The 25,114-nt window shown below is 35.7% G+C and overlaps 2 long non-coding RNA genes across 2 annotated transcripts; one reads left to right on the top strand and one right to left on the bottom strand.

The window, feature by feature from the left end:
* Window positions 1-10,790: 10,790 nt before the first annotated feature.
* Window positions 10,791-13,380, bottom strand: LOC110687982. Its single transcript, XR_002504493.1, has 2 exons — window positions 13,053-13,380; window positions 10,791-12,870 (listed from the first exon to the last, which is right to left on the bottom strand). It is a non-coding gene; the product is annotated as an uncharacterized LOC110687982 (long non-coding RNA).
* Window positions 13,381-21,913: 8,533 nt separating this feature from the next.
* On the top strand, window positions 21,914-24,840 carry LOC110687981. Its single transcript, XR_002504492.1, has 3 exons — window positions 21,914-22,012; window positions 22,625-22,799; window positions 24,305-24,840. It is a non-coding gene; the product is annotated as an uncharacterized LOC110687981 (long non-coding RNA).
* The last annotated feature ends 274 nt before the right edge of the window (window positions 24,841-25,114 follow it).

Below are 25,114 nucleotides of genomic sequence, written 5' to 3'. Positions count from 1 at the left end.
AAGATCAAGCAAAACCGCAAAGCAAATGTATCGGGACCGAAGTAGATCGCGCGGCGTGCTATACTTTGCGCGCGGCGCACTTATGAAATAAATGATTAGTGGAATCGCTTCATTCAGTATTTATAATAATGTGTTTTTAGTTAAGTAAGATTATTCAACTAAATTTTTCAACTTCTAAGTGGAGGAACTATAACATTTGTTTGTTAGGAAGGTTTTTGAGTGTAAAGTTGATGAATTTTAGTCTTTGTTATTTATCCAAAACTGTGCATGAGATGAGTTTATACCAATTGAAAACAAGTGGAAAAGCTTTCAAATTTATAGAGGGCGGTGTTGCATAAACTCTCTGGTTAGTTTATGCAACACCGCCCTCTATAAATGAGTCAATTAGAAGCATTAATTCAACGTTAAATTGTACTGATTTTAGTTAAATACCTTGTAGTTAGCAAACTTGTGCTTTAAAGTAGTTAGTAGGTCTAAACTTTACAGTCTACACCAAGCAGTCTGTCTCTATCCGTTCACGCAAATTTGTGTACGTATGCCCTATTCTAAGCTAATATCTAGATGGAAGCTTTGTGAATGGGGCACTTAAAGCCCATCAGTCCATGCAGTGTGATATAGGTACTTTATTTATTCATATAGAAGAATTAGAACATAAATTGCAAACCTTAAAAGCTACTAATATAATTAAGAATGAAGAATATGTTGGAGCTTTCAGAATGAATTTATGTTCATTTCTGGTATATTAATTAGCTATTTATTTCTCATGAATCACGAGGATGAATTTCTCATACCTTGTCGTAGATCATATGGAAAGAAAAGGAGAAGGTCATTGTTACATAGATGTTTAAGATACAGACTTGTAGACTAGATTTCTTGTTTTTTTTTTTTTTTTTTTTTTTTTTTTTTTTTTTTGACGGGGACTAGATTTCTTGTTTGAAGAAATGAAAACACTTCTCTAAATGTTGTGTCCAGTTGGCAAGTGATATTACACCAATTATTTCAATATATTTCATGACTGATCATCTATTGTATAAACACTTTTCTTCGCGTAATCTAGTGCTATAAGGTTTGTGTGATAGTGCTGTAATAAAAGTCCTTGACTAGTGAACGTTTGAGGATCACTTGGGGAAAACTTTTATTTTCACTCATGTCTTAGGATGGGCTTCAGACTTTCATACAATTGATAGTGCATTAGACGGATGAGATGCTTGCTTTGCTTGCACTAGGCTTTTGTATTAGTTTGTGTCAAATATGTAATGTGCACAATTTAATTTTGTTGTTTCAGAATAAATATGTTTACAAATTTCCTAATCATAAGGGATATGATTTGTTAGCTAATTTTTTTGTTCCTTTCATGTAGGCAGGTTATGCCATCGTAGGGATAGGAGCACCATGGATCTTTGAACCTCTTGAAGCCTGGATTTCACCACTTCTTTGCAGCTGCAATGTTATTCTTTTACTGATCACAGGTTCATCTTAGTAAACGTTTTTAATATACACTCACATAGGGCCATCTATATGTGATGTTGCACAGATTTGACTAGACTTGTTTATCTAATGGGTGTTTCTTGTAGATAGAATATTTCTTATGATTCTGTGGATTTTAGTAACTTTTCTTTCTTCTTTGAGACTTCCATAAGGTTTTTAATTAAGTGCATGTTGATTAAGTGAACGAGAGGGAAAATGTTGACTACTTGTCTCTGCAGTTCCTTACTTCCTTCCTAAGATGGACGCCTTATAGTGAAGCTGTTACAAAGGGCCAGCAGTAGTGCTTATTTTTTCCTCGTTCTCTTATAACTCTTCCAATTGTTCTAGATTATCTGTGTATACCGTATAGATTACTTTTAAAGGTTTAGCTATTTTTTTTAATTGATGGAAAAATTAGAATCCTTTATGCTGGATGTCAAGAGTCATACTCCCTCTGTTTTGTATTAGTTAAAACACTTTTTTTTTTGAAAATCATTTGACTTTATTGTTTTACTAATAGTATATGTAATTTTTTCCCCTATGGTTTCTAGTTAGATTTTTTGGATGTGCAATTTCAAAATGATCGACCCATAGAAGCGTAATCTCTGGATTTTAATCGCTTAATGAGGCCCCACTTTTGGGATTAAGGCCTATTATTAATTAAATGAGGCTATCATCAACAATTGTTAGGTTAGTTTGGTATTCTGAAGCAGTGGCTTATTTCTGAAGAATATTTCCTTACAATTGTTGATTAGATTCAGGTTTATTACTTCCTACAATTATTTGGAGGCATCATTACAGTAGCTTCTGTTTTCTATTTACTAGTTCTTGTAATTTTCTTGAAAGAGAACTCTCTTTGGTCTTCCCTGCTTATGAATCTTCTAGTTCATGGGCAGCTCTCATGAAGTAGATCCCGAGTAAGGATTTTCTTAAGAGAGAATAATCTTCTAGCAAGTTGTCGTAGATTTTGTCATCAGGAAAATGATTTTTGCTTCTGTCCTTGGCTTCTTTCACTTTGGTACCTATTATTACTACTGCTGTGATGAGGTGCAATGTTGTTTGGCAGAGAATAAGTTTGTAGCTTGGAAAAGGAGGTTGATGAACGGTTTGCTTCCTGAAGTTTGGAAGATGGTTCTGTAGAAATTTTGGTGTTACATTTGGAAAGAAAGAAACCAACAGAAGAATGAGTGTAAAGCTTGCTGTCGTCAAGATCCCAAGCTCCTTTGCTTATGGCTTCAGTCAAGTCTTAAGTTTTTTGTGGCACTTAACATTTCTTAACCCTCTTGGTGTCTTTCCTTATATGAGGTTAATGCTGGCATTCTGTTTTTTTTTTTTTTACTATACTGAGTTTTGAACACGCTTTGCCTAGTGATTACTATCTATGCCCCCCCCCCCCCCCACAACAAAATTTAAGCTTCATTATGACGGACTAAATCAAATGCTTGTCTGTCTGTTGATAACAGCTTTTATTATATTATGTAGGAATCTTTCAACAATATCCGGTGTACCAAGTAAAGAAGATACGATTGCAGGTAATTTTCTGGTTTGTTGGAGCTTTAGAAAGCAATATATAAACTGGTTAAGAGATTTGAGATCCTTGTTATTGCTACTATCTGTCAAGGAATGAACTTCTCATTTTCAACAGAGTTGATAGATTCTCTGATAGACTATAACTGAGTGTTGGATTAGTGATTAATTAAATGAGTCTCACCTCATCATCAGTTCTGTTAATTCTGAAGGGTCTAGTGGAACTCTTTGTGATTGTGGGATAGGCTATAAATGCCTCTTTGGACTTGGGCTGATCTCCCGCTTATCCCATCACTGGTAGGAATCTCCTGAATGATATTGGGTGATTATGTATTATGTGCCTCTCAAGAATGAATGGAGTGATATCACTTAGACTAATGTGTGAAACAGAAAATTTGCATTCTTTTGTAGATATTGTATTTTCCACTATGTACTCTTGATTTGACAATGTTTTACTGAAGGTATATGGTAATATTTTTGTAATGTGCTCTAATTCCATATCTTTAATATATAGGGTTACTACAAGCTTAGTCAACGACTAAAGCATATTGTTCGTTTGCCGTATGCTACGCTCTCTTATGGCAAGTGTATATTTATGCTTTTCTTTGTCTTATTTTTTGTAATGGTTCATTTTATTTTGTACTTCCTTCCATTGGCATGTTTTCTTTATTTATGTTCACAATCTTTCTTTTCTACATGTCTTTGATGAACACCATTTTGAAATTAGTGACCATCTATAAGAGGCTGTGTTAAGGATCTTACATAGATTAATAGTCCCCCATTCTTGCAAACTTAAGTGGATTATAATGTTGAAATGGCGAGAATGTTGGGAAAGCAAGTACACTAGTAGGAAGCAGCTTGTTAGCTGGGATTCCTCTTTGACTTGTTCTAAGTTTCAATCGTAGAAGCCTAGAAGAATTATGACTCGTTAATTTGTAATGGTGGAGACAATATTGAACTCAAAGAGAAGGGAGGTTCAATGGTAGCCTATTAGCAGGACTATCTCCAGAGTCAGATTCTTGCAGTGAAATTAAGAATTGTTCAATATACGATGTTGGTACATTTGTAGAAAAGACTTTGTCTTTCTTAAATATTGAATGGACTTGGAAGCTACCTGACAATTGATTTAGGGAGAATCTGTCTCCACAGTCCATTCATGTGTTAGATGTGGGCTTGCATGTTTATAGAAAATCAATCAGGCAAAGTTTGAAAATCAATGGACATCCTGTAGGTGATGACTTGTCGATAGCTATAGCGGAAAGGCTTGGAAATGTGACACTTGTTCGAAGGAGTCTGATAAGATAAGATGGAGTTGAACATAAGCTCATCCAGGGAGGGAAAGTGTAGACCCAAGTTGCAGTTTACTCTAGGAAGGTGATGGAATATGAACAATGTAAAGTCAACTATTATTTTTGATTGTTTAAAGGCTCTCCTCAATTGGGTCTAAGTAGTTGTTTCTTGCTGCCATGTTGGGTTTCTTCCTTTAATTCATTCATCATTGTTATCAAATATTTCTTCTTATAATAAAGTCTTTTTCTATATGAAGGCAAATACCAGGTTTCAGGCTATTCATTTTAGGTTATTATAGCTCCTTTTTATAAAATTTTATCTTTGTCAGATGAGCCGTGCAAGTATATGAGCAGTTTTTACTTTTAACTGTATATATATATACTTAAACATTCTATAGTTCTATAGTCATTTGCATTAGTAATGATTAAAAATGTTACAGTTCTCTTGTGCTTATACTAAAAAGACAGTAACCTTTGATTTAATTTCAAGCTAGCCTTTCTCGTTTCTTCGTGTATTTGTAGAATATTTTGCTAGTCACTGTTATACCCACAACTTGCATTGGGTCACCTTAACCTATCAATTTTCATTACTCATTGTCAATATATGCTGTCACAATGTTATAAATTACTGAATTAGACCTTCATAAGTATAACCATTTTGTTGTTTTCTAGAGGTCAATTAATGGATAAACAACGGCTGGCTGCCACCTTCAATATGACACCTAAAGTCTTTTTAGGACTTTATCTAGGAGTCTTTTTTACTCAGTCTAAATTCAATAATACTAGTTTCCAATTTCTTATTAAAAATGCTGATAATCAACTAAATTCTTAGTCTTCTAAGTTTATTTCTAAAGCTGGTAAGACTCTTCTTATCCAAAAGTCACCTTTCTGCTTTTCCCTCTTATGCCATGACTACAGCCAAGCTTCCTGTTTCTACTTGTAACTCGTTAGATTCTATCAATCGTAACTTCGTTAGGCGCCAAAATCCTAGCCTCCCTTAAGTTTCTATTTTTTTTTTTTTGTTTTTTTTTTGTTTTTTGACAATAGCGCCTCCCTTTAGTTTCGTGGGATAAAATTTGGACCCCTAAATCTCAGGATGGGTCTTGGTATCAGAAAAACAGCGGCGGTTAATACTAGACCTGGTAAATGGATCATTTGGGTCGGGTCTGGGTCGAGTCATTTTAAGTCAGCTAACATTCTGGTCGAGTATGGGCCGGGTCGGATTTCGGGTCAGGTCAGGCCAATTTCAGGTCAAGTATGTTCGGGTCATATTCGGGTTAGGTCAAAATGTGGTCGGGTCATGATCGGGTTGTTTCATTTGTGAATCAAGCTCAAATGAGTAATTTTATACGGAGTATATATTTTGTTATTGTTATGATAAAAACTATCAATTCAGTTTATGAGCTTAGCTACGGTTGAAGATGAACAATTGGAGTTACTTTTGGTACAAGACATTTTAAGTTCAATTATAAGGTAATTTCAGTTCGGGATATTTCGGGTATCAGGTCTGTTCAGGTCAGTTTTGGATATCGGGTCTGTTTGGGTCAAACACTTCAGGTCGAGTCAACTTCGGGTCGGGTCAGTTCGGGTGTCGGGTAAGGATCGGGTCAACTCCATTTTCGGGTCAAGTATGGGTCGAGTCAATTTCGGGTTTTGGGGGGTCAATGTTTTTGGGTAAATATTGAGTTATGGGTCGAAATATTCGGATCAGGTCATCGGGTCTGAGTTAGGATTGCCAGATCCCGTTAATACTGCCAAGTTCTTTCTGATCATAGTAACCTCTGAGTCCAACCTGTCCACGCTAAATATCTTTCGTCTAAGAGAGATCTCATTTTAGTAAAGACAAGTAGGTCCAATAATGATAGAAAGTGGATTGACAATCTACCACGATAGCAAGATGTACGCCTTCACTTACGCTTCTAATCCAAATCTAAACAGGTATATTGTCTTTTCCCTTCGATACAACTTTTTATAATACATCTTCAATTAATTTTATAACAAACCATTATATTTTAGTATTGCAGAACATTCACATGGAGTGGGCCCTCTGTTACACTATGCTGTTTTATAGGTTTTCTGTTTAATTTCTCAATCTATATTACGTAATTGTAACTTCAATTAGAATTAGTTTTTATTTTATTATATTAATTTGTTTATATTTTATGTTTAAATGGAGTTCAAAAATAAAAGGAAATGATCTGAGCTTGGCTTGGATCTACATATTCTTAATTTTGTTTTCCTGCAATAGGATGCATGCGAATATTACAGGTAGGTAAGCTTGTACATTCAACTTCTTCGAAAAAATAATTTTTTTGTAAGAAACAAGGATTTGGATCGTAAAAATAATGACAACTACAATAATAATATTCATAATAATCTATAATTCAAGACTTCAAGTTTTTAATCCTAGTGTACTGCTTTCATGCTTTGTTCCTTTAAAAAACAATAGTGGTAATATCATTTCTAATGCTCCGTAGTAAGCAATAAGAAGTTGTACCTTAACTTGCTACATTAAATATATCTAAGTTATACGACTCACGAGTAATAATTTTAATTAGATACAACATTACCCAATGAAAAGCTACAATAGCTCATAATATACAAGTAAATATTTATTTGATCTATATTCTTTTGCTGATAAAAAAATTACAAGTGTAGCTTGAATAAATATGCCCAATGGAAGCATGGTGCTTGTTGTAGCTCACCTGATGTTCCGTACACCTGGGTATACCTTCCTATAGGTACACCTAGAGGCATTTCTATAATTTCGTAGTGATTCTTCTATGTTACTGACGCGTGCTCAATAATCTCCCTTTTATACAATAAACAATTTTGCTCTCGTTACTATGTGTTCTTCATCATTTCTACCAAAATTTAGTAATTTTTACAAAAATTCACTCAATATTTTTACGAAACTTCGCACAAATAATTATTTTCTGTAAAGATTTATTTAACGATCTCATGATATTAAAGCCATAAATTATGAAGATTGAAACAAAAAAACCTTCAACAACCTTGGCATTAATGGTGAAATTGGTTTTATATTTTCAATAATGATCCAATTTAGACAACTGTTCATCAATCTTAACAACAATCTAATCTACCAGGTATTGATTTTTACATTCATTATTCGTTAATAATTTTTGAAAAAACAAAATTATTAAATTGATTTACATATCCAATGGCAGCAAAGTAAATTATGAGCGTATAAATTAATCTTGATTATTTAGCAAAATTCAAATGAGCAAATCCGTGAGATTATTTAAAGCGAATACGTGAAAGTTCGGATTATTTTTAGCAATTTTTCAAAAAAAAAAAACTGGTGTTATAGTTACACGTTAAATTGCAACATTGTACCTGAACAATAAGAATCAGTATACCAATATGCCAAAATTGCAGACAACAGAAACAAATTTGCCAAATTTGCAAATAGTGCAGTTGTAAGTATATAACTTGAAAGTACGTAGGTAGTATATTAGTTTTACAAATTCTTAAATGGACTTGGTTCACACAAATTTATTGTAGACAACTAACATCAGAGATACTATGATTGTTTTATTAATAAAAAAAAAAGTCACTACATTAAAATAAAGGTTATTATGTTGAAATAAAAGCGATTGTGACATTATAAAAGCTATAAGAGGTTAATTTTTTGGGATGTAAACAGAAATAACATTAAAGGTCACATAAGTTTTAATAAAGGTTACTATGTTAAAAAATAAGGATACTATGTTAAAATTACGGTCACTATGTTCCAAATAACATTAGTTTTGCGTGTATATAAATCTCAGGTCCACAATAATATTATTGTGGACCAGGTCCACGCAAGAATTTCTGATTTTCAGCTAATTGAATCACTATATAGAAATGTATAATTGTAGATTTATAGGCTCCTCTAAACTTTAGTGGCTTTGTCAATTAAAATGTTTTTAGGGGGCCAGTAAAAAATTTAAGCTTCGTACCATATCCCAATTTATTCCAAAAACTTGTTAAATGCTACTTCTCCATTTTTGTATGCATTTTTTCTAGCCACGGCACCCAATTTCTTTACAAAGAAAATACCAAACTTTCTCCCTAATAAATCCAAATTCTACAATAATTAAAATATAAATTATTGTAGAATTTATCAATAAAAGCACCAAATTAAATCAAGGGTTCCCAGATTTAATTTCAATTCAATTAGATTTCTATGTCAAATTGAATGAAATTTCTAATTGAATTGAAATTCATCACTTAACAAAAAAGAGCAGAAAGAAAAAAAAAATTATAGAAAAATATTTGTTAATTTGAGAGGAACAATATGAATTAAATACAAGAAGAAGTAAAATACCGAAGAATTTTTCTTACCACGTGCGAAAATAATTTGTAGGAGGTTATTAACTAGGGTTTATAGATGGACTATAAGATAGAGATAAAACTTGAATGCTATGAAAATTCGACGACATATGTAGTGGAGGCCGGAGGCGTTGGAGGCTAGATCATGGTTGAGGCTACATGTGGCACTAGCTAAGTCGTTACCCAGACGTAGCTGCTGTGATGTAAATGAAGGAATTGTGTTTTCGTCAAGTGCAACTACTAGATATATAATAGATCGAATTATGGTGATAATTAAGTTCGTTTCTTTAAGTCGTCGTTATATCATAACTAGAGGTAGTAACGATCTTTGGGCTAGTAAAATAGGCCAAAGCCTATTAGAACGGATCCTATAAAATCACACTGTGAGGCCATATTGATCATAAGAAGAATAAACCTCTCCCTCTAGTTGTGATAGCTAAAATGTACTATCACAACTAACAACTACCTCTACAGCTACATTTTTCCAAACACGCCTTATAAAAAGATGATATGCAGGGGATAAAACTACTCCCTCTATCACCTAGCATTAATTTGACGATAAAATGATTTTTTTTTTAATTTTTACTCTGTATACAATATTTATAACGTCGCCCTCATTTTACATACTAAAGCCCCCATTTTATAACTTAAAGTCTTAAATGGACAATTTTGCCCCCCTTCTCATTCTCACTCTTTTTCAACCATCCCTCTGAATTCTCCATTAAAAGTGGCTTATGAGCTTTCAATTTTTCATCCATTGAGCACATTATCATTCTAATTTATACAGTAATACACTATACATAATTCCCAAAGTATCATAACAATCAATATGACAAAATTAACACATAACAACGTAGGAGTATTCCCGCATTATATGATTGAAATTTGGCCCTCTAGAAAGTAGAAATCCTTAATTAACAAAAAATTAGGAGTTTAAAGTTTGTTCCAAATGTTGAAACTGGAAATTCTTGCTCCCATTGAACCATTTGTAAGAATTGACGGCATATCGAGAAGCTAGGTGGGGTGCGAACTAGGAATGGCAACGGATCGGATTCGGGTCGGATGCGGCTAAATCCGAATCCAATCCGTTTGGTAAACTAACCATGGACTCGGATTTCGAATCCGAAAATTCCGAATCCAACTTGTAATTTTCGAATCTGAATCCAGTACGCTTATTCGGACCTTCGAAATGATCCGAATATTTTTTATATTTTTTTTGTAATGTGTGATATTCCTATAATTGTTTGTATTGTCATACCGAGTAATCTATAATCAACATATTTAAATTATGAACTAAGTTACATAATAAAATTTTTCTATAAAACAAGCAAGCAATTTCGAGTTATTAAGTATATACTCATACTCAAAGTCGAATCCGACTCGGTCGGACTTTGCATAGGGTCCAAGTCCGATCCGCCTCCTATTCGGATTCGAATCTAATTTATCGGATTCGGGTTCGAACTAATTTCAAACGAATTTAGATCGGATTTTTTTCTTCGGATCAGATCGGATTCGAATCGAACTCAGATTAAATTGCCATCCCTGGTGCGAACTGTGAAGGAGTTTTTGATGGTGGCCGAAAAATGCCCAAAATTTTTGATACCCTAAGGGAAAACGCCTAGATATTTCGTAACTTGAAGGTGGAAACGAAAATCTAGGCGTTTCCACCCGCGAGTTACGATATATTTGGGCGTTTCTTAATTTTTTTTAATAAACAACTTCCGAAGCTCTGATGGTGGTGGTGGTGGTCCTGGTAGCTGTTGGTGTTAGTGGTGGTGGTTGATGAGGAGATAGTGATGGCAATGGGGTTATTGGTTGGTAGGGAGATGGTGGTGCTTCAATGGTGGAGTCCGTGGAGAAAGTCAGAATATGCTTCATTGAAGGAAAAAGCTCATAAGTCCACTTTAATGGAGGATGCTTCAATATAATGGATGAGAAAGCTCATAAGCTGCTTCAATGAGGAGAAAGCTCATAAGCCACTTTCAAGTTTCAATGGAGAATTAAGAGTTGCGATGAAAAAGTTAATAAATGTAGATCTAATCAAACGGCTTTGGTTAATACAACGATATATATCACCTAGTCCAACGACATTATTGATGTCGTTTTAGATTACTTACTAGTATTAATGTATTATATATATATACTTTAATTAAACAAAGGTAACAATAAATATAAATTTAAAATAAATAACTTTAATTATTCCAAAAAACACATTTCATCTACATTTTACATTAAAAATAAATAAGTTTAGGATTTACATTTTACATATGATCATAAATTATCCTAATAACAAAATTTAACCTAAAAAAACAATCCTAAAAACAAAAGGCAGCAACAATCTTGAAGCAGCAGCACAATACCCAAGAGCTGAAGAAATAGCAGCAGCAAGCAGGAACCAGCTCAGGTAACAACAAATCAGCAACTCAGCAGAAGCAGGCAACAATATAAGCAGAAGCAGTTTAGCAGGAACAACAACCAAAAGCAGATAAGCAGCTCACAAAACATCAGTTCAACCAACTTCAAATCTAATTTTTGTTTTTAAAAATTGCTCTGAGATTTACATTTATCGTATCATCACTGAGCAATGGTTGTTTTAACTTAAAACTTGAAAAATGCTGCCAGCAAGTACATATATATTGAAGTCTCAACATAAATGACAAGGGCAACGATGATTTAAGATAAATTAAAACAGCAAGCATAAGAAACAACAAGCATAAGAAACAGCAACGACAAAACTTATCATAAACACAAAAGGCAGCAACAATACTGAAGCAGCAACACAGCACCCAAGAGCAGAAGAAACAGCAGCAGCCTCAAGCTGGCAGGAGGCAGGAACCAGCTCAGGCAGCAACAGATCAGCAGCTTAGTAGAAGCAGGCAATAGAATAAGCAGAAGTAGCTCAACATGAATTGTAACCAGAAGCATGCTACAACAACTCATGCAGCATCATTTCATCCAAAATTAAGCGTCATTTTTTGTTTTAAAAATTGCTCTCAGATTTAAGTTTACAATTTCATCACCGAGCAGTGGGTGTTTTAACCTAAATCTTGAAAAATGCTACCAGCAAGTCTCAAAATAAATGACAAGGGCAACGATTTTTCAAGATAAAATAAAACAACCACAGTGAGGCAACAACAACAAGTACATATATAACAACAGCCACAGTGAGGCATGCATTAGCACATTAGCAAAAAAATCAGAACTTAAATGATTTAGCAAGCATGCATTAATATGAGTTCTACAAGTTGAAGTACCTTATCTACCAGGTGCTTTATATTCTTTGCCACAGAAATTACAACGAGCATATTCTACCTTTTCATTACCTACCGTCTTCAAAAAAATGTGTAATGCTTCCATATACCTGAGGTTCTTTGACGTTTATTACCATCAGTAGTGATAATGCTGGTATTATGAGCATCATCAATCGGGCCAGAGGGAGATTGAGAGCTCACACTCTCCATATTAGATGGCCTCTCACCCTCACTCCTCTGAAGGTCAAAATCATCATACTCATGACCATGACTACAACAGCATTTACAAAAAACAAATCAACAGTATACAATACATAGGGCAAAGCAACACAAATAGCATAACATAAAAACAATACTTTAAAAAAAACAGAATAAATTGAAATAAACAGAATAAAAAATAGAACTTAAAATCTTAATTACAGTCATTAAAAATCATTTTAAAATCGGAACTTAGAATATGTTTCGATTTGCTATTACGATTTCACACATTAGCAAAAAAATCAGAACTTAAACAACACTCCATTTGCTATTACGATTTCACACATTAGCAAAAAAACAAACCAAAATAAACCAGAAATTCAATAAAAATCGGAACTTAGAATATATTTCGAAACTTAGAATTAAAAGCAAGAGAAATATATCAAACTTAGGATAAATGAAAAAAAAATACCTTAACAGAAAAAACGTGAGCAAGTTAGTTACATATCTTAAAAAAAAAAAAAAAAAAAATCAGAAGTTAAATACAGATGACAGATCTTACATTCACAAACTGAAAATAAATTGCAAAAAAATAAGAGACTCAAAATTTTTTAAAACAGACAGACTCAAAATTAAGTTTCTAACAAAATAAAATTCTGATAAAAATCCTACAACACATTAGCAAAAAAAAAAAAAAAAAAAAAAACAGAAATTCAATAAAAACAAAACTTAGAATAAAAATCGAAACTTAGAATAAAAAAAATACCTTAGATAACCGTGAGTACAGAATAAATATGACAAATCTAAAAAAAAAAAAGAAGAAAATAAAAATTAGAACGTACAAAAATAAAAGCAGAAATTATAAATTGCAAAAGGATAAATGAACAAAAGAATGACAGTTTACAAAATGAATTTTCACAGTTCGCATAATGAAAATAAATTGAAAAAAAAACCTTAAATCAGGAAACGAAAAAATAGAACTTACAAAATAAAAAAATAAAAAAAAAATAAAAAAGATTGAAGGGGCGCCGTTTGCTGATCGCCGTTCAGATTTGTATGAGACAACGAGAGATTTAGAGGCAGTGGGAGAGAGAGATTCAGAGGCAGCGGGAGAGATGAGTGTAAAAGATTCAGAGGCAGAGGGAGAGATGAGTGTAAAAGATTTAGAGGCAGAGGGAGAGGGGCGCCTGTTTGAGTGGATTAGGGATTTATTGATTTAGGGTTACTTTGTTTTTTCTGAATGTTCATCCAGATCTAACGGTCCAGATGTTTTTTATTATTATTATTATTATTGTTATTATTATTAATGTTATTATAATTATTTATTAATATTATTATTATTATTATTATTACTATTACTACTACTACTACTACTACTAATACTACTACTACTATTACTACTACTACTACTAGTACTCCATCCTCATGGAGATTAAGGACCGGGTCTCTATTGACAAGCCGACTCCTATGAAAGGTTCCGCTAAAAATCGGAACAAAAACAAATACTACCATTACCATGAGGATATTGGCCACGACATCAACGAATGATATAGCCTCAAGCGGCTGTTGGACCGTCTGGCTGATAAAGGAGTCCTCAAGTCTTATATCTTGAGGTCCAAGGTTACCTTGCAGACTAACCCTGGACAGTCGTCCAAAAAGAAGCCCCACTCTGCTAATAGCTCGGATACGGATGAAACTCCGATCTATACAATAGCAAGCAGCTTCGCTGGAGGCGGCCCTACCATCCGGGGCAATAATCCAAAGCTGTTATCATCCCTTCTCTTATGCTTCTCAAGTTTGAGAGGGATGATGGAATAGTCGGCTCCCTATGGGGAGACCAGAAGATGGCCACGGAGAAGATGGCCACGGAGTGCTACCTCTCTATGTCAAACCCACTGTGGTCGCAGCCGGCCCCAGTGGAGAATTTACTGACCTTGACCAAGTCAAGGAAGTCGCGTCTGCTGCAACAGTAGCCGGCAAGAAGAGAAAGGCCAACCAAATGGTGGCCGAGAAAAAAGACAGGCAATAGCAATCACTGACCGGTCAAAGGCCGGATGAACTCCGTCCCCATTATTATTATTATTATTATCGAGAAAATTGCAGTATATAGTTTACCGTAATTGAGCTTTAAACGATTCTTACTTCGTTGTCACTTTTACAATTGTACTATATAATGGTTTCGTCACTTTCGTGACTTTCGTCCATTTAGCCTTTTAGGCTGTTTGAGTTAATAATCTAAATACAGCAACAAACTAATCCAACTATCTATATAATATAGTATGTAAGTTACGTAGTATTACTTATAAATTGTAAGAAATGCAAATGTTTCAAAATTGAAATTGATTCAATACGACATAGTTAATGTATATCAATATCTGACATCTCTATATGTATATATCGGTGAGTCTGTGACTGTATATGTAATAAACTAATAAGTAATAACTAATAAAGTAATAATAATTAACAAATAATAGAGACTAGAGAGTATGAGTAGATTAGGATTTAGTTTGGTAGGTAATACAGCAACAAACTAATCCAACAAACTATATAATGTAGTATGTAAGTTATTACTTATAAATTGTAAGAAATGCAAATGTTTTGAAATTGAAATTGATTCAATACGACATAGTTAATGTATATCAATATTTGACATCTCTATATGTATATATCTTTGAGTCTGTGACTGTATATGTAATAAACTAATAAGTAATAACTGATAAAATAATAATAATTAATAAATAATAGAGACTAAAGAGTATGAGTAGATTAGGGTTTAGTTTGATAGGTTTAGTTTTTAATGAAATCTAACCGTTGTTTTTCATGGGCATTCAATCTAATCGTTGTATATTTGTACATTAGTACTGCATAATGATTTCATCACCAATTTAGTAACTTTCGTCGATTTAGCCTATCAGGCTGTTTGAGTTAGTAATCTAAATAAAGTAACAAACTAATCCATTTAACCTCGTGTAACTTATAAATTATAAGAAATGCAAATGTTTGGAAATTGAAATTGATTCAATACGACATTGTTAATGTATATGTATATCATTATATGTGTATCTGTATATGTAACAAATAATAATATAAGGTACGAATGTACGATTGGTATCATACTATCATTGCCTCATTGAGTTATTGGTATGTACATACTACCTCCGTTTTTTTTATGTGCAACTTTGGCACAAGTTGCGGTTCACGAGGCAAAAAATTGAAGGGCAAAGATTAAGAAAATATAATGGTGATTAATATATTATAGGAGTATGTAATTAAGGTGGAGAGAGAATGTTTGGATAATTAACCAAACCACCCACTGCCACCACCAAGACCAGCCAACACCACCGTCGCCTTCACCAACACCATCGCCGGCTTCACCACCACCACTACCACCCCCACGAAACCACCACCACAACCAACCCCACGAAACCACCACCACCCTCACGTCTTTCCCTCCTTTTTCTGGCAGCCCCCTCCCTAACCAAAAAACCCAGAAATCTAATATTCCCCTCCACCACCAGCCCTAACCACCTCCAACACAGACCACCCCACCACCCAGACCCACCCCTAGACCACCCCACCACCCAAACCCACCTCTAACCCAGACCACCCCACCACCCAAACCTACCTCTAACCCAGACTACCCCACCAACAAGACCCACCTCTAACCCAGACCACCCCACCACCCACGCCACCAAGACCCACCCCTAACCCAGACTACCCCACCACCCACGCCACCAAGACCCACCCCTAACCCAGACCACCCCACCACCCACGCCACCAAGACCCAACCCTAACTCAGACCACCCCACCACCCACGCCACCAAGACCCAACCCTAACTCAGACCACCCCACCATCGTAGAAAACCCCTTAATCCTAACCCACCCACCACCCCTTAATCCTAACCCACCCCCTTAATCAAAACCCAGAAAATCAAAATTAAAACCCAGAAATACAAAATAAAACTCAGAAAATCGAAATCAAAATCCAGAAAATCGAAATCAAAACTCAGAAATTCGAAACTCAGAAAATCGAAAAAAAAAAACCCAGAAAATTCAAACATAAATCACCCCCTAAAAAAAACGAAATTCGATAACCAAGTTCCAAGCCCAAAGCAGATCCGGCTGAAAATTCGAAGAGAGAGACAGCAAATTCATCGGTGGTGGTGTTTAAGGGCCGTGGTCATGGGGAGCAGAAAGCCGGTGGGATGGAAGGTGGTTGTGAAGGAGGAGAGAGAATGGTGGTGGGAAGGGCGGTGGTCGTGACTCGTGAGGAAGGAGGGTGAAAGAGATGAAGAGATGAAGAGGGTGAAGGTGAAAGAGATGAAGAGGGTGAATGGGTGGTGGGTAGATTAGGAGATGAGTAAATGGGTGGGTAAAATTAGGTTAATGATTTTAGATTAGACAAAAAAGTTATTGTGATTAAAATAAGATAAGGGTAACATTAAGAAAATTAAAATTTTTAAGTATGAGTAAATATGTAATTTTCAGGGTTTTTGTTTACTAAAAATAGAAAGAAAATAGAAAGTTGCACATAATGTTAAGCGGACTAAAATGGCAAAAGTTGCACATAAAAAAAACGGAGGTAGTATAATCGATAAAAATATCTGATTATTAAAACTTAAAACACTTGTTGATTGATCTAATTGAATACTTGTACTTCCTTAATTATCGATTTATCGTATTCTAAGTATCAACTCATTAAATCATGGTCATGACGCGATCTTTAAAACAATCATGACCCAAACCGCTTATAAACCGAATTGACATTGACCGGGTAAAACCGTCCATGAACCGACCCGTTTCAAACCGATTCGATCATGACATAAACTGTTTACAAACTGAACTGGCATGATCCGAACCGTTTATAAACCGAACCGACATTGACCCGGGTAAAACCGCCCCTAACCCGGCCCATTTCAAACCGAACTGGCATGATCCGTACCGTTTATAAACCAAACCGACATTGACTCGGGTAAACCCGCCCCTAAACCGACCCGTTTCAAACCGAACCGGTATGCTCCGAACAGTTTATAAATCGATCCGACATCGACTCTAGTAAACCCGCCCCCTAAACGACCTGTATCAAACCGAACCGGCATGATCCGAACCGTTTATAAACCGATCCGCTTATGACCCAAACCGAATTTAAACCGTAAAGAAATAAACCGAAATCGAACCGACCCGTGACTAATCAAAACCGAAACGAACCGACCCGTCAGCTAAATAAAACTGTTTCAACCCGAATCGCTTCAAACCGAGGTCAAACCGAACCGCCTGACCGAAGTCCCACCCCTATGAGCATATAGCTCCAACTATTTATAAATTGCAAGCAAGTCCTTTTATACTACCATTGTGGATGCTCTTGAGTTAATCAGTCAGTATTACAGGGGTATTCGTATAAGGTATAGGGATTTCTTTGTTATACTCCCTCGGTCCCTTTTTTTTTGCCTGATTTGACTTTGTACGATTTTCAAGATGCTATCTTAAAACGTATATAATTTTATTTCCTTACACGATAAAATTATAAAAACATGATATTAATAAAATATATAATGAGACGAACCTAAAAGATCCCACATGACTCCATTATGAATATCTTATAAATTAGATGGCAATGGGGCAAAAATAATAGGATGGAAGTAGTAGCTGTTATAATCGTGGATTTTATATAAGAGTAGATCTGACGGTTGAAAATTATATGCGGGACATTAATCGATTATATTGTCCACGACGTCCAGTCGTCCTCCTATGCTTTAATTGTTTTGAAGCTGTTCACTTATAGTCTTATACGCTGCACCTAGAGGTGTCCACCGTGCGAGTCGTGCGAGCTGGGTTAGGGTTAGGTGGGTCGCGGGTTGGGGTTTCATGACACACGGCACGACACACGTAGGGTAGGGTGGGCCGGGTCGTGGGTTGGGTCGGAGAAGTTGGACACACCAGGGTTAGGTTCGTGGGTTAGACGAGTCGTGGGTGGGTCGAGCTGGGTTTGTGGGTTAGACGGATCGTGGGTGGGTCGAGCTGGGTTTGTGGGTTAGACGGGTCATGGGTGGGTCGAGCTAGGTTCGTGGGTTAGACGGGTCAAGGTGGGTTAGTGAGTTAGGGTGGGTCGAAGGGTGGGTTAGTGGGTTAGGGTCTGGTGGGTTTGTGGGTTAGGGTCGGGTGGGTTAGTGGGTTAGGGTCGGGTGGGTTTGTGGGTTAGGTGGGTTAGGGTCGGGTGGGTTTGTGGGTTAGGGTCGGGTGGGTTCGTGGGTTAGGGTCGGGTGGGTTGTGTGGTGTTTTAATTTTTACAAAATTAACAATTTGATGGCTTGCTCTTAATTAAGATGCCTACGTATCCTTATATTATAAAATAAGGAATCAAAGCCAGCGTAGTTCTTATAATGTACTTCTTTTGAAATTTGGGGGGGGGGGGGGCTTGGACCTATCTTTAGAAAACTAAAATTTAATTTTGCAATTAAATTGTAATTTTCGAAAAATAAGTTGCCTACGTATCCCGAAAGAATCAAAGCCCACGTAGTTCTTAGCGTACCTGATTTAGACTTTTCTAGCCACCCATGTTTGTTGCATCATCATCCCCGGAAGCTGCATCATCCGTTGACGACTCCAATATCATCACAGGATCATCTTCATCGTCTTCGTCTTCCTTTAAACCTTGAGTTCTTCTTTCAGCTTGATCCCAATCTTTCTTACAAACACAAATTTGAATGCTTTCCGGAGTTAAGCGAGATCTTTTTTCATCTAACACTCTTCTACCTGCACTAAAAGCAGACTCGGAAGCAACAGATGAAGCGGGAACTGCAAGTATATCTTTTGCAATTCTCGCCAATATAGGAAAACTTTTTTTATGTTCTTGCCACCATTTTATAATTTGAAAGTTGTTGTTGGTCTCATGTTGATATGACAAATAATCATTAATAGCAAGTGTTGAAGAAGATGATGATGAGAATGATGTAGATGCTTTGTGTTTTTTTTTCATAACTTTATCAAGAAAACCAAATCTAGAATCGGAAGTGCTAGTAGTAGTTGGTGTTGCCAAATCAAAACCATAAATAGATGCATAATGATCATAAAGGTCTCCCAAAACAGATTTGCATTTGTTAATATATTCACTAACATCATAATCGATACTTAAACTTGTATAATAAAATTCTAAAAGATTTTCCAAACCTTCAGCTTTGACACCGGGGTCAAGAATAGCAGCAATTCCATAAATGATTGGAAATTCACTAAAATAAGTATGCCACTTACGTTTCATGCTATCAAGAACGGGACGAAGTCCATCAATCTTCATATGCTCTTCGATGGTGTGAACAACTTTAACACACTCAATTATGACTAAATGAACGTTAGGCTCATAAATATAAGAGAAAATATGAGTTGCACTATCAAAAGCATTTAAAACATCACGAACAAAAGAAGCATTAGTCCAATGACTTTCGGTTATTAACTCAGTAGGATCAACACGAGTCTCATTGTAAAGTTGGGTCAAAATATCACGATACTTTATAGCATCACTCAACAACTTGAAAGTAGAATTCCAACGGGTAGGGGTATCAATAGACCATTGTCTTTTCTTAAGACCTCTCTCTTTACACATAGCTATGTACTTTCTTCTAACTGACTGAGTAATCCTAATCCATTTTATAACTGTTCTAATTGGGTTTAGCAATGGTTGCAACTCAGCGAGACCCTCTTGAACAGACAAATTCAAAATATGAGCACAACATCTAACATGCAAGAGACTACCACCCAACAACAAATTCAACTCGGAGTCATTTTTCAAATAGTCAATACACTTTGTGTTTGCAGTTGCATTATCAAGAGACAAAGAAAAAACTTTATTATTCAAGTGAAATTCTTTTAAACAATCCAAAATACGAACTTTGATGTTAAAACCGGTATGCCTTTCTTCCATAGCTTGAAAACATAGTATACGTTTTTGAATAAACCAATCATCATCCACCCAATGAGCAGTAATGCAAAGAAAAGGTTCGCCAAAACTAGAAGTCCATGTATCACTTGTAAAACTAACACGACCATCAAAAGTACGAAATAATTCAATCAAACCACTCCTATACTTATAATAAGAAGTTTGTGTATAACGTCTTAGGGTATTTCGGGGGACACGAGTAAATGCAGGTTGTAATGCAACTTTATTAAAATGCTCAACGTTTGCCTTTTCACCGTAACTAAAAGGGTATTCATTAGCAATAACTAAAGTACTCATTTCATCAATCATTCTATCTTTATTATAAATGAAAGGTGTACCTCCGCCGGGTTGGTTCATGTATCCACCCAATTGTGTTTGGACGCCACCCCCCGAAGGACGGGGGCCATTTTCGAACAAGTCGTGTTTATTTTGCAAATGCCGACTCAAGGTTCCGGTTCCATCTCCCGTTTTCCAATTATATGACTTGACATTTGCACCTAGCGCCTTGCAAACTAGGCATGTACACGTGAACCTCTTTGGTTGACCAGGTTGCCATCCCGGGGGTGTGACCTCAACTCGTTCAAAATGTTTCCACACCCAAGAAAAATGTGCTCGACCTCTACTTTCACCGCCACCACCTTTCATAAATCAAATTATTAAAATTAATTTTTAAATGCTATTCATGAAAATAAGCTTTTAAATTTTTAATATTTTAATTATACTTATTTAAACGCATTTTTCATGGTAATTAACTAATTGTAAATCATAGAAAATTGGAAACTAAACTAACTTTATAATCATTAATAATAGTTTTTTTAAATATTCATAACAATAAAAATTTAATTAAAAATTACCTTGAGATGAAGGTTGAGATGTTGGTTGCGATGGAGGTGGCATAGTTGAACTTGATGATTGGTGGGACTCGTGGGAGAAATGTTGTGGTGGAGACGTTTGAATATTTTGCCTATCTCCTAAACCATAATCTCCATATTCATTGACAAATTGGTTTAAATTTTCCGTATTAATTTCATACAAAAAATTTGCACCACCACTCCTTTGGCTACCACTTCGACCACCACTTTGACTCCTTCCCATTCCTCCTCTTGAGCTCATTTTTTTTTTGTATGATTACTAATTATAATATGGAGAAGAACTTTTTTTTTTTTAGAATCTTAAGAATACTAATAATAATATTAAGGAGATTTTTTTTAACAAAAATATAACTCTATATAACACTTGAGAATTTGAGAACAATAAGAATTTTTAAGTAAGAGAGAAAGAAAGCTTGAATTTGTGTGGAAATTTAAGTGAAATGGAATTGGTATTTATAGGAAAAATAGAATGGATGATCATACACTTAAAAAACTAGCCGTTAAATACAAAAAACTAGCCGTTAGATACAAAAAACTAGCCGTTTTTTTTTTAAAATGGATGTTAGGCCGTGCGGGCCGTGCGGGTCGTGCGAATTGTGCGGGCTGTGCGGGCCGTGCGGGTTGTGCGGGCCGTGCGGGTTGTGCCGGCCGTGCGGGTTGGGTGGGTCATGCGTGCAGGTTGGGTGGGTCATGCGTGCGGGTTAGGTGGGTTGGCTCGTGCGGGTTGGGTGGGTCATTCGTGCGGGTGGGCCGTGCGGGCTGGGTTGTGCCAGGTGGGTCGGGTTAGGTGGGTTCACGGGCTAGGTGTGTCGAATTAAATGAGTCAAAACGGGTTGTGCGATTTGGGTCGAATCAAACGGGTTAAACTGAGCTGGGTTGAAATGGGTTGTGTCGAAAATTTTGGACCCACGACACAACCCGGATTAAATCCGAGCTGTGCCGGGCTGTGCCGGATTGAAACCGGGTCGGACCCACGTGACCCACCAGCCGTGCGAGTTAGGGTGGGCTGGGTCCAACCCGGCCCACTGGCCACCTCTAGCTGCACCTCTCTGTCTCTCCCTTCCTCCTCCATTGAAGCCTACTCTGAGCACTCCATTGAAGCAGCTTTTGAGATTTCCTTCCTCCATTGAAGAAGCTCCTGAGGTAAGATGTTATTCTCTATTTTTTCAATCATTTAGTATATCAATTTCACAATCTAGGGTTTTGTTTTACGCTATTGTTAGTTTTATTGTCAGTTCAACCAATTTAGGGTTCTTCCAAGGTGAATTATTGAACTATTGATCATAATAAGTCATGAAAAATTATTACGAGCGATTTTGTTGCTAAAATTTTACTATAGTGATATTCTTAAGCGAGAAGAATATATGTGATTTTTCGAGCCTAATTTGACTATTAAGTCAAATTTGGTTGCTAAAGTGTTGCATTATTCGTGTTTGATCGAGTTCACAAGCTGAGCTGAGAAATGCTTGGGTATTGAGGCTCATTGAGCTCGAGCCGAGTCTACTCGAATTCGGGTTTGGCTCGAAGGTTTAGCACCCCCTAACCCCTCTTAAGAAGTTGATGATTAGCAAGTCCCCAATACCATTGATTCAATTTGATTGATTATACAGCCTAATTGCAAGTTTTTGTTTATAATTATCTAATGCTATTATGGATTAATGAAAGTGGGCTAACCTATATTTTCACCCCAAGTTTAATTAATGTTAGGCTTAGAATATATTTTTGACACTGAAGTTGTGTGATTGGTTGAGGTAGATAGAAGGAGAAAATGAAGCCAGTGGTGGGGGCGGTGGTCTCAAACAAGATGCAGAAATCGGTAGTGGTGGCAGTTGACCGTCTTTTCCATCATAAGCTCTTCAATCGGTATGTTAAAAGAACTAGCAAATTCATGGCCCATGATGAGCAAAACGAGTGCAACATTGGTGACCGGGTGATTCGCTTATCTCATACAAGTGTTGTCTTACAGCATTGTTTGTTCTCTTAAACTTGTGCTTATTTATTAGTTATGCTTTGTTTAAGGTGCATTTAGGATTAAGAGATTAAGACTAGAAGGGTTTCTTCCCCGTTGCTTTTTTGGGTCCTCTTTTGTTATGTTGTAATACTGTCTTTTAAACTTACTTGTGGATCCTGCTTGTTATGCAGTGAAAACACTCTTTGTGCTTTTTTCCCCATAACTCCTGCAGCCTTGTATGGCCCTTGCAATGTGTAAGGGTCAATATGTTGTTCAGATTGAATTTTGCATTAATTGGGTTTCAAACATGTCTTATTGAACATAATCTACCTTTGTCGTGATTGTGCTTTATATTAATTGGGGTTCAAGCATTTTCTTATTGATCATAATCTATCTTAGTCGTGAATAGTCAGCTTATCTTCCAAATGAGTATTGGTAACTCAAAGATCTATAAACCATGGAAGTTTTTCTCTTGGACATTATCTTCTTTTAATCTGTTAGTATGAAATTCTGATGATTTATGAGTACCTATGCAAGGTTATATTTGTAACTGCCTTTGTGTGTGTTAAATAACAAGCTGGACATTTGAAATTTCCTGGTGAAACTATTGTGATTTGTGAATTGGAATTAGGATGTTGATAGTTTTGTAATAAAAAACACTTTTCATCTATAATTTGCTGAAATAATGAATAGAGTTTGCAAAGCAGTCTTTCTGCTTGTCTAGATTGGCCTCTAATGTTAGGCTCAGCTAGACCTCCCAAGAGTCATTGTCAACAGCAGAATCATTACAGGGTGTTGTTTTTAGCTGGGTCTGGAAATGCTTGGAATGGCCGTTTCTTTATTTCCTTTATGACTGGCAAGGTGAAATCCTTTTGTTCTACTATGATTATGCTTTTTTATGTACTTCTTATGTTTTCTTTTGATGTACCTTGTTTCTAGGAGAGGTGAGTGAGTGAGTGTAGGGGAAAGGTGAAAAATTTAGGGAGGAAGGTGAGATGGTGGGTGTAAGAAAAAGGTGGAAAAGGTTAGAGAGAAGATGTAGAACGGTGTAAATAATGTGGAATTGGGGTAAGATGGTAAAATTTATTTGCCAATAAGAAGAATATATTTTAAAGTAGGTACATCAAGTTAAAACACCTCAAAATAGAAAGTGGGTGCATTAATATAATTCAGGGGGAGTATGCTACAAGTATATCCTCAGCCAACTTTTTCTTTTTTCTCCTATTGAAGCTTCTTATTTCATCTTAAAATGAAACCTTTTTAAGGCATTGTATGGTACTTATGATCTATTGTCATAATATCTGAAACTTACTATGATGAGCATAATTGTATTTTTCAAGTTAATAGCATGCCTTTGAAATCATAGATGCTCTATTGTAATTCCCCGTTCTCATCTAAAACTGCCTTTTCTTCCCCTTTTACCATACTGCATTGGTTGGGGTACTGTGCATTGATACTCTATTTGAAATTGTCTTGACGTGTAGGTTCGACTGGATCCCTCAAGGCCGCTCAGTAAGCGAAAAAATTGGACTGTAGCTGAGATTTTGAAGAAAGCACGGATATATACACCACCACCATCAGCAGGCAAATTTCCTCAATCAAACAGCAATACTGAAGCTTCCTCAATTCCTTCTGCATAAATCTTTTCAACCTTGTTTGTTTGGATCAGTGGTCTTGAGAGCATTTCTAGGCAATAGGGCTGTACTTGGAAGTCACAAAGAAGCAGATTGTGCTCTCTATATTTTTATTCCTTAGAGAAGTGCCTTTAATTCTTTCAGCAGCAGACTAGGTTTTTCAGTCTTTGATCCAATTTTAGTAGTTCAACCTTGCCTATTATCTTTTGTGCTTTTAATGAATTTGTTTTGAGCTCACAAGTGCGATTTTCCGAATCTCTCTAGATATGAACAGAGCAACAACTATGTTGTATCAGAATAAATAATTAAGTTATCCTTAGATAAGGATTTGATTGTTTGTTTAGCTGGTAAGACAGAGCCAACTGCATAATCAAAGTCCTTATGCAGTCCCTTGTTTTATGATTATTAAAATTTCCTTAAATCATTTATATTAATAATTTCATTCTATTACGGCTCCCTCTATCCCTTTTTTATTATTTACATGTGGTATCATGCAATTGTATTAACGAATGGTTATAGTAGTTACATATATTTTATTAAAAAATTATAGATTTTGCTTTTATGATTACTTGATTAAATTAGATCCTTCGAGATGCAACAGAAGTATTGGATGAATAGAAATATAAGAACATTGATTTTTTTTTTATGGAAAAGTAGAGA

This window comes from Chenopodium quinoa, unplaced genomic scaffold, assembly GCF_001683475.1.
Source record: "Chenopodium quinoa cultivar QQ74 unplaced genomic scaffold, ASM168347v1, whole genome shotgun sequence".
NCBI lineage: Eukaryota > Viridiplantae > Streptophyta > Magnoliopsida > Caryophyllales > Amaranthaceae > Chenopodium > Chenopodium quinoa.
Note: the sequence above shows the minus strand (reverse complement) of the source record. Positions and strands in the feature narration are given on the sequence as shown.